Source organism: Dipteris shenzhenensis, chromosome 10 (assembly GCF_047967505.1).
Source record: "Dipteris shenzhenensis isolate YYH24624 ecotype China chromosome 10, Dip_SZ_1.0, whole genome shotgun sequence".
NCBI classification, from domain to species: domain Eukaryota; kingdom Viridiplantae; phylum Streptophyta; class Polypodiopsida; order Gleicheniales; family Dipteridaceae; genus Dipteris; species Dipteris shenzhenensis.
In genome coordinates this window covers 38186484-38196514 of record NC_141605.1, presented here as the reverse complement: position 1 = coordinate 38196514, position 10031 = coordinate 38186484, and the positions used below count along the sequence as shown (strand labels likewise).

Below are 10031 nucleotides of genomic sequence, written 5' to 3'. Positions count from 1 at the left end.
TGGATAGCAAGCTGTAAATTCACTTGATGTGCATTAGGGGAGAATTAGGGTCTCAAAAGGGCCTCCAATTAGTGTTTCCTAATTTCAAGGGATTAGAGAGTGATTTGAGGTGTACCAATGAGAGTGCTAGAAGGTGTGGGGCAATGGTATGTTGAGGTGGAGGGTGGGTAGGCTTGCAGAGATATACTTGATCCTTGTCACAATGCAATAATAGAGTTTGATGGATTTGAAAGAGATTCAAAGCATAAGAGATATCCTATGCATCATTTTTAATAAATGGTGCATCTTTACACCACATCCATGTTGATATCAACAACTCTTGAATTATCATATTTACCTCAAGTGATTTTGTTTACAATTGAATTAATTATTAGTTAAGAAGATGATTATTAAATAATGAAATAATTAATTAATAATGAATCTAAAAATTAGTTATTAATAGAATTTAATTAATAATTTATTTAAAAATAATTAATAATTAGATAAGAAGTTAATCAACACTCAATTAACAAGTTAAAAAATAACTAATCAAAAAAATAATATGGTTCGCCTCCCCCACATATGGAACATGAAACATGTTGGGGGCTCCTTCCCTTTTTCTCCATTAAAACTTTCATTTGGGATATCAAAATGTAGTCATGTTTGTAGAAAAAACCACGAGGAGGCAATATGTAAGATGGCATTCGCAATTTACAAAAGGGGTTATATTTTATGGAGTTATAAAAGAATATATATAAAAGGGGCTTTTTAGTTCAGAGAGTGAAAGTTTCCATACATACGGGATACTTTTAGCATCTCAGAATTTATACAAGTGTATGTAGGTTATAAAAAGCCATAGGTAGTGGGTTCTTTTAATACACCTTGATTGGACAAGCTATATTATGGAGGTTTTACATAGTGACTCCTTGGCTTCAATGTGATTGGAAAATGGCCAATGAGTACATATTTTATGTTGAGAAAAATATTATACTAAAAAATATGTTTCCTTGCCCTTACAATCTCTTCCCCACCCAAACCTTTATTTGTGTTTCTGTGAGTCAGAATTGGATGGAGGTGAAGATATGTAGTCTTACAAAAACAACAATTTTTTACTACACTAGGTGAATATCAAGTAGAGGAAATTGGTTTGCAAACAAAGTCCAGAATATGAGAGAAGTCCAAGAATTTAGAATAACTGGCCAAAATTATGCCTTTAGATAAAGGATGGAGGTTGTATGGTCTTTCATGGCCAGTGGATCTATTGGATAGGGGACCAAGGAGGGTGCTACATGGCAATCCCAAAGTGCTTTCAAATCTTTACATTGAATAATTAGTCCCCTGTACTTGACATTAAAAGTCATGTGAATAATGTTGCATAGGATCTTTGCCTCTACTCTAAATGCTCATGAGTCACATCCCTCACTCTCTTTAACATGGCCTAGAGGGTATTTAAAACTGCATTATTACATCAATTATGTCCATGGGATCGACTTTGTCATCTAGCAAAGCAAATCCGGTGCCGGTCGGTGCTCGTACTCTTTAGATCATGTAGCTATCTAGGGGTCTCCAAAAGCAAAAACGCACCATAGGATCATCATTAGAGGTCCAATGGCCATAAGGCATTCATTACACACCATTGGATGGAGTTGGAATGCATCTAGGTCCTCCAAATTGCCAAATATATTGCTATGCATGTATTAATGTCCCTCTTCCTCTTTATGAGAAGTCAAAATCCGCTCTTTACCATGAGCTCTTCACCTATAATTAAGGAATTAGTCCATTTTCTATTCTTTCCCTTATGATGCCCTTCTGAACTCAAAACCCCATTAATATAGACATCACATGCACAAGGTCAAGGCTCCAATAGAGCCAAGGGAATTTGCATAGATACTAGTCATTAATACTAATTTTCCCTCTTGACATTGTAGGCAATTCTTGCATCTTTCGTGCTAGGTATTGGTGCTATACATCTTCACCAAAGTGTCACATGCCCCTTTGGGAGTTGGTGCATCCTCTATGTACACAATCATTGAAAAAAAAATCTCGAAAAAATACATACAAATGGTGAATAGATAACCTTCGTGACTCTCGGATGCCATGAAAGCTTACATTTCCATAGACAGATAATCTAGAAGAGAAGGTTTATGCTCATTGTCTATGATGAACATCCAGAAACCCTTTCCCATTAGGGGATTTGTCATTCTAAATTTTCATGCTTGGAAATTGATCTTGTTGAGTTTCTCATCAACAATTTGTGACAAGTAGCCATTCTATTGTACAACGAGATGAAACTATAAACCTCAACTCATAGCTTTTACCTCACAAGGGCAAACTCTTTCATCTTGACCCCTTCATTGACATCCATAGAAGGAGACTGCTACAATACTCCTCCATGAAAATAATCACCCATTCATCTAGATAGAAGACCGATGCAAAGATGAAAAATACAAGGGATCCTTTTTTTATTATTTAAATTGAGCATTTGAAGTTTGCATGGATAGTGCATGAAATGGTATATTCACTATAGACTTATTTACATTCACACGTCGATGGAGTGCAAAGTCCACTTCTATAAGGATTAGATGGATCCTATGTCGCTTAGGGGGAAGATGTCCAAGACTAAGGATAGACCCAGACTTAAAACAACAAAACACAAAGTGAGGAGTCGGCTTGACAATGCAGCCATGCATACAAGTGCAAGGTTTCAAACCTATACCATTAGATTGTTACTGATTAGTATATTTGATGGTGCATTGATTATACCATCGCATATCCCATCACAAATCCCTTGCAAATGTCATTGATGAGGTCGTATCGTTGCTTTTATTAGTGCAAATACCATCATATTGGGAGATAAAATAAAAACTATTTCAATGAAACTTTCACCAATATATACATTAAAAACAGGTCCAAAAATAGTAGTGTATAATGGCCACTCAATGGGAGCAAGCAGTTCCCAAAAGCATGTTGATAGACTCTCTGTGAAGATGTTACTATCAGAATGTACATGGCTAGTCCATACAAGCCAACCAAAGGGCTTTAAATTCACTTAGGGTGGGTTCAGACCACCCGCCCTGGACATCCCTCCAAAAAGAAAAAAATGTTCCTTGTCCTAGTTAGCCCAATGGGGGAATCGGGCCAAGACGGTTGACAAGGAAAGAATTGCTCACCCCTTGAAGGCCGTCGATGGAGTAGGCGGCTGCAAAAAAAAGGTATGAAACACACTTACATGGAATAGAACTCTCACCAACTGTCCCACAAAATATATTTCAACCACTTGCGAGTTGTTGTAACTTCATTGGCAACTTTTATATAAAGACTATTTCCGGTTGGTGTGAATCACAACCCCACCGGATCATCCTCCTATTTTATTGCCGCTTCCTTGGCCGGGCGGGTGGTGTGAACCCGATCTTTTCATTGACTACCTGGATTGCTTGAGTTGACATGAAATGACTTTGGATTACAAGAAATATGCAATGAGGAGGCAAATTGCTCTAGAATAAACTTTGAATGCTTTTGACTTTCAAAATTTTATGTGTTGAAATGGGAAATAGCAAAAGGGCTGGTGTAAAAAGTTTTGTTGAATCATATTTAACTTAACCAAACTAGAAAGAGTCTTCTTGCGTATATGTTAATCTCATCTAATTTGCCATGTCAATTTACATTACTATAAAATGGACGTGCTATAGCAAGCTTTTGTGAGTGAATGGACTGACATTAACCAAAGATTTAGAGTAATATCATGAACAACAAGATCCAATTTTGTCTTTCAAGTCATTTTTTACAACGAAAGGCATCTCTACTCTCTATTAACGAGAGCTTTAAGTTAGGATGATTGGAGAGTACTGGATCGTTGGAGGTAAGAGCACACCCACATGCAGCCCTCCAATCAACCAAGTTCAACAGTAGGCCTCTGAAATGAGCAATCAGCGGCAAGCTACCTTGACCACATGCTCTCACAAGAGACTATGTGGATGCTGCAGAGGGAAGGAAAAGACGATCTACAGGCACACTCGTCTAGGTGAGTTTGCTTACGACTCCACCTAGGACTCCATCTGAGGTAGGGAGGGTGAATGGTGGGGGCTTTTTGGCCCCTCCAAACTTAGCCATTCTTGAGCTGGGTGGAGTCCAAGGCATAGTACACTCAACCCAGCATATTACAAGCTTGCTATTCCAGCGCTAAAACGGATGTTGAACCTCTGATTTCAATGGCATCTTCTTCGTTGCATGTGGCCTGAAAACAGACCACCGAATAAATGTTTTACCTCACTTTAGTGTTGCATGTGGCTGCCCTGTAAGGAGGGCGAATGGAGGGGGGGGGGGGGGGGGGGGGGGGGGGGGGGGCCTCCAAACTTGAGCTGGGTGGAGTCCAAGGAATGGTACACTCCACCCAGGCATAATACAAGCTGCTTTGGCCCTGCCGTTTACTCTTCAACTTTGGCGGCTTCTTGTTGATGGCATGTGGCCTAAAAATGCCCAAGGTAATTAACCCGCTAATGGCTCCTACAACTAAAACCTATTAATTAATTCGTTGCAAAATTCCGCTCGATTAAGCCGGGATTAATCCTCGCTTCCTCTCATCCCCTCGTCCTATTAATCTCCGGGGCCCTATTCGCAAGGCAATTAACTCGCTCAAGAGAGGGAGTTCAACGCGTTGCCCAACCTCCAACATGCCCGATTTTCTGCAGGAGAAAATTTCACGACAAACTGAGCATGAGTGGACATAAATGAGAAGCATTTATCAGTGGCGAGGAAAGCTCATGGCCGGGATTCGGATCCCACACAGTTTAACGCTACGGTTTTCATAATATTTTGTCCGCAGGAACATGGTCTGACGCCAACGAATGGCACCATGTGTACTGCGCAGCTCATCTTCAGAAACTCTAAAAACTAAACGGTGCCCCAGAAGGGAGTAACCGAAAGCTTTCGATCATGAAGTTACATTTGAGATACAAAACATTAACGTGTCAGTTCCACTGCCATCGAATGCACTGTGTAAGAAACTTTCCTGGATATTCCGTGAACAATATGTTCAAAATCTTTAAAGAACACTCGAAAGCTGACATTTGATTAAGAGGCTAGATATTCGCTTCTACAGAGAACGGGGCCTTGAGGCATCTCCCTTCATTCACAACGCAAGAATCCATGGAACCATGAGTGAATGAGAAACTGAAGGATCATGACGGCTAACGACTTTTTGCGAGATCGCTTTTGCTGTTTCCGCTCGATACATTACATTAAGCAGCAGAAAGCTGATGGATTGAGACTTTGAGAGTCTATTAGAATGTTGCGAAGGACTTAGAACGCACGTAGCTATGGACAAGTCCACTACTGAAGTTTGAGCAAAAGTGCTACAGAATTGACTGATTATCTCTGCATTTGATAGCTGAAACAAAAAAGCCACTCCTGAGAAGTTGATACCTTTTAATCCGTGGCTTGCCACGGGCTTCTTACCAGTAACCATTTGAGAGGAGCGTACGGCGCAGAAAAAGGTTGCAAAGTACAAGGCTAGGACCAGCTGCTTTAGCAGCCCAATTCCACGGACAAGCCTCTGAAAACTTGCTGTGTCGTTACTTGCAGGGAAGGCCACATCTTCTGGTATTTCCACCTCTAGGAAAGCGCAGAGAGGACCCCATCCCTCCCTCATATCATACACCAGCAGTTTCTCCTTGGGGACACTCCTCTTCACCTCCTCCGTGTGCTCTTTGTACACCCCATTGGCGAACTCTTTCTCCTCAAACCGGCCATCGAATTTGCCCCTTAACAGCGCCACTTCCTCCAGCATCCACAGTCCCCTTGCAAACATTCTGTTCACCAACATTTTGTGCGACCAGTACACCGTTTTGTGAAAGCTCTGGTACCATTTCTCTGGGTTGCGTATGTTCAGGATTACTTTCGCATCCGGATACGCAGCCATCAGCTCCTTGTAGAAACACGTTGCGGGGAAATCGGCTATGGCTGTGTAGCCATCCAGAAGCGACTGCCAATCGCCAAACTTCCCTGCAGAAAAGAAGACGCACGGCAGGTACCCGATTAGAAAGACGCAACCTATGTACAGGATTAAAATATCTGTCAGTACGATCGTTGACGATTAGCATATCTGTGAGTGCGATCATTGACCGATCCTGCAACGTATTACTGTAAGACCTGTTGCTGCGACCTCCAACCATAGCTTGGGGTGAGAGGGAATCAGGAGGTTGTGCCATGGTAACAGCGGAAACCTATAAGATCCAACGCCATCTTGAGAGACGACGTGCCGGATCGGGGGAATCCACAGGCTATAACTTTCAGGCCTTGTTCAGACCTCCACCCTGGAAAACTCAAACGGAAGAGCATGTGATTAGATGTAGAGAACATAGATTGGAGATATACAATATACAGAAAAGCGATTGTTACGAAAGAAAACCGTCACTCTGTGTGTGCTTGGGAACGAAAGATGATTTGATTCGGAAGTATATAGCATAATCTAGGATGAAAGCGCCGACTACATGGAGGAGAACCTGCAATCAAATGTTCCCAACGTGAACATATGTTGGATGATACGTTAAAAGGAAAGAGAAGACAGAGGCGACAGGGAGGCTACAGATTTACCAGTTTGGCAAAGAAGAGAATGAAAGTATGCATCAAAGGGTCTTGTGTGGAAACCATGGTGCAGAACTCACATGAGAGACGTTATCCCTTCTTTCTATTTATCTAAACTATGCACCTTTGGCCCCTCTCTCCTTCCCCCCAAAAATATAAGGTTGGTGTACGAGTCCCTTCTACTTTTTCAGAGCGAACGTTTCACCCTCTCGTGACTCCAAACCTTTTTACGCGTGGCTCACTTAACTTGACTCACTTGGGCTGCGGCAACTCCCACCATCACACCATCCTTGGTTCACTTGTTGTTTGGAACTTCTCCATGTTATATGTGATAATTTGTCCATCATCATCAATCATTCTTGTTTCACTTGTTGTTCGGAACTTCTCCATGTTATATGTGATAATTTGTCCATCATCATCAATCATTCGTCTCTCCATTGATTCTTCTTCTTTTGATATGACTTGGCCACAAACCCCCACCACACGAAGCTTTCAGACTCACAAGTGGCGGTTGCGTACTAAAGGGATAATGATACGGTGGGAAATTGGGAACATGGGGAAAAGCTTCTTTTGATATGACTTGGCCACAAACCCCCACTACACAAAGCTTTCAGACTCACAAGTGGCGGTTGCGTACTAAAGGGATAATGAAATGGGAAATTGGGAACATGGGGAAAATTAATATTTCCCAGCATTTCTAGACTTTCCTATGATGTGGACATCTTTGCATGCCATAAAAAGGAGGCCCTCAATCTTTTCCCACATATACACTAAGGTCAAATGCTCAAGGGAAAGGTGGGAAATTACAACCTACCACATACGATGAATTTCCCACCAAATTCCCAAAAAAACCCCTTTCAGCATTGGAAAATACAATTTCCCACAAATCCCCTTCGATGTCATAAGGCCTTAGTGTGTCTTTTTGCTTGCTTTACTTGTGTGCAAATGTGACTACCATAATCATACCACCCTTGCAAAAAAGAATTTGAGAGGAAAACTTTATATATATATTATTATATGAAGAAAAGGAAAAAAGAGCAGTCTCATATGAGACAATTACAAAGATGCTCTGCATCCATCCATTTTCAAGCAAACTATCCGACTTGACAGCTTTTAAAGCCACTCTTAGAGTAACTTCTAACTCAGGATAGCAACCCCCAGCCATAAACTTATTATCAAAGATAGCCCTATTTCGGCCTCTCCAAATACAGTCGATAACAACAACCTTAATGACCTATCACATCTTCCACTATTCCTCATTCATACCACCCTTGTCGGCCAAGAAGCACACATTTCCAGTTAAATGGAAAGAAGGATTGCATCAAACCAAACCATCTTCTCCATACTAACAGAGCAACTGGTCAATCCCATAATACATGATTCACACACTCCTCATAAGACTTGCAAAAAATACAGAAGGGCGAGATTGAGGCGAGATTTTGGGGTTCCATTTACTTCACGGGCGATGTACCAATGAATACCCTTCACAACAATAGATTATACTTGAAACAAGGTCTGGTTCCCCACACTCTGTCCCAGTTTCTAACCTAGACATTCATTCTATCCTTGGGTGCATGCTTCTTCCACTCAACCGCTACCCAGCATCCCCTTTGCATGTTCAAATCCTTTAGAGAGCATTTACTCAGCACTTTACCACAATAGCATTGACAAAAGCCCTCAGATCCCCTCTGTCAACACACACCCCATTACTAGGCGAGTCATCTCGAATATTATTTAATAGTCTCTTGATTAGCACCTATAATTGAGCATCTGAAAAAGCAAATTTTCTAGCAATAGGATCTTCTCTTTTCCACCTATGCCCACCTGGATCCCTTATACTCCTGAAGCTAATCAATCCTTTCTCACAAACTTTTTTTAACTGCACAGATGCAACCATAGGCTTAAAGATACCTCTATATGCCTAATCAAAAAAACAAATTGACCAGCTAAGAGAGGCATCCCCCTGCACAACTAACCAGTACCTACCCATGTAACATTGTTAAAGGTGGCCTTCCACTTGGCAACCATCTTAGTGAGAACTTCAGACTGTGGAATTTTGAAAGCATATTTGCATAGTACTATGTCTTGCCATGGAGCCTTGACTCCCCTAGGCCCATTGATCTCAATTAAATGTCTGGCAATTATTGCCCAAGGCTGACTGCAATGAAGCTTTAACCATTTGGCAATCATTTTTCTGCATTTTTGCATCATACCTTCTAAATGGACCCAAGAGTGTGCACATAGAACATGGTTCTACAACCCAAGAGGGTGGTTCAGGAACCCAAGACCATCCTCCTAGAATTGTTCTCCCAAGAAGGCACCGTGGATCCTTTCCAAGGGAGAGGAGGCAAGGGTCAAGGCGGACATTGCATCTTTTCGGACACCCATTGGACACATGTGTTGCTTAAGGGGAGCATTTACAAAGAACAATAAGCTTAGTGGCCTCAAGTCCCACTATTGACACAAGGTCTTACAGGTACTCTACATGTTAGAGGCAAAGATCCTATGTAGCATTATTCATAGGGCTTTCTATGTCAAGTATATGGGACTCATTATTTAATATAATGATTTGATTGCCATGTAGCACCCTTCTTGGTCCCCTATCCACTAGATCCTTTGGCCATGAAAGACCATTCAACCTCCACCCTTGATCTAAACACGTACTTTTGGCCATTTATTCTAAATTCTTGGACTTTTCTAATATTCTTGACTTTTTTTGCAAACCAATCTCCTCCACTTGATATTCACCTAGTGCACTAAAAAATGGTTGTTTTTGTAATACTGCATATCTTCACCTCCATCCAATTCTAACTCACAAAAACACAAATAGAGGTGTGGGTGGGAAGAGATTGTGAGGGGAAGGAAACATCTTTTTTAGTATAGTATTTTGCACAACATAAAAAATGAACTCATTGGCCATTTTCCAATAGCGTTGAAGCCAAGGCGTCACTATGTAAAACCCCCATAATATAGCTTGTGCAATCAAGGTGTATTAAAAGAACCCCCTACCTATGGCTTTTTATAACCTACATACACTTCTATAAATTCTGAGTGATAAAAATATCCCTTATGTATAGAAGCTTTCACTCTTTGAACTAAAAATCCACTTTTATATAAAAATATCCCTTGTGGTTTTGACTACAAACATGACTACATTCTAATATCCCAATGAAAGTTTTAATGGAGAAAAGGGAAAGGAGCCCCCCACATGTTTCATGTTCCATACGTGGGGGAGGGGGACCATATTATTTTTTTGATTATTTATTTTTGAACTTGTTGCTTATGTGTTGATTAATTTCTTATCTAATTATTAATTGATTTTTAATAAATTATTAACATTACAAAAAATTTGGACTCAAAAAGGGCCCTATAAGGGAGCCCTTGGGCTGGTGACATGGAAGAATAAGGTGAATAAAACCCAATAGAATATTGGCTGGTGGAGGGCAATAGAATATTGGAAGTGGCCTGAC

The 10031-nt window shown here is 40.8% G+C and overlaps 1 pseudogene across 1 annotated transcript; it reads right to left on the bottom strand.

Moving 5' to 3' along the window:
• Positions 1-5012: 5012 nt before the first annotated feature.
• On the bottom strand, positions 5013-6723 carry LOC147897778 (ava biosynthesis cluster protein M-like; annotated as a pseudogene). Its single transcript, XR_015541628.1, has 3 exons — positions 6571-6723; positions 6127-6479; positions 5013-5979 (listed from the first exon to the last, which is right to left on the bottom strand). The product of XR_015541628.1 is annotated as an ava biosynthesis cluster protein M-like (transcript).
• Between the last annotated feature and the right edge of the window lie 3308 nt (positions 6724-10031).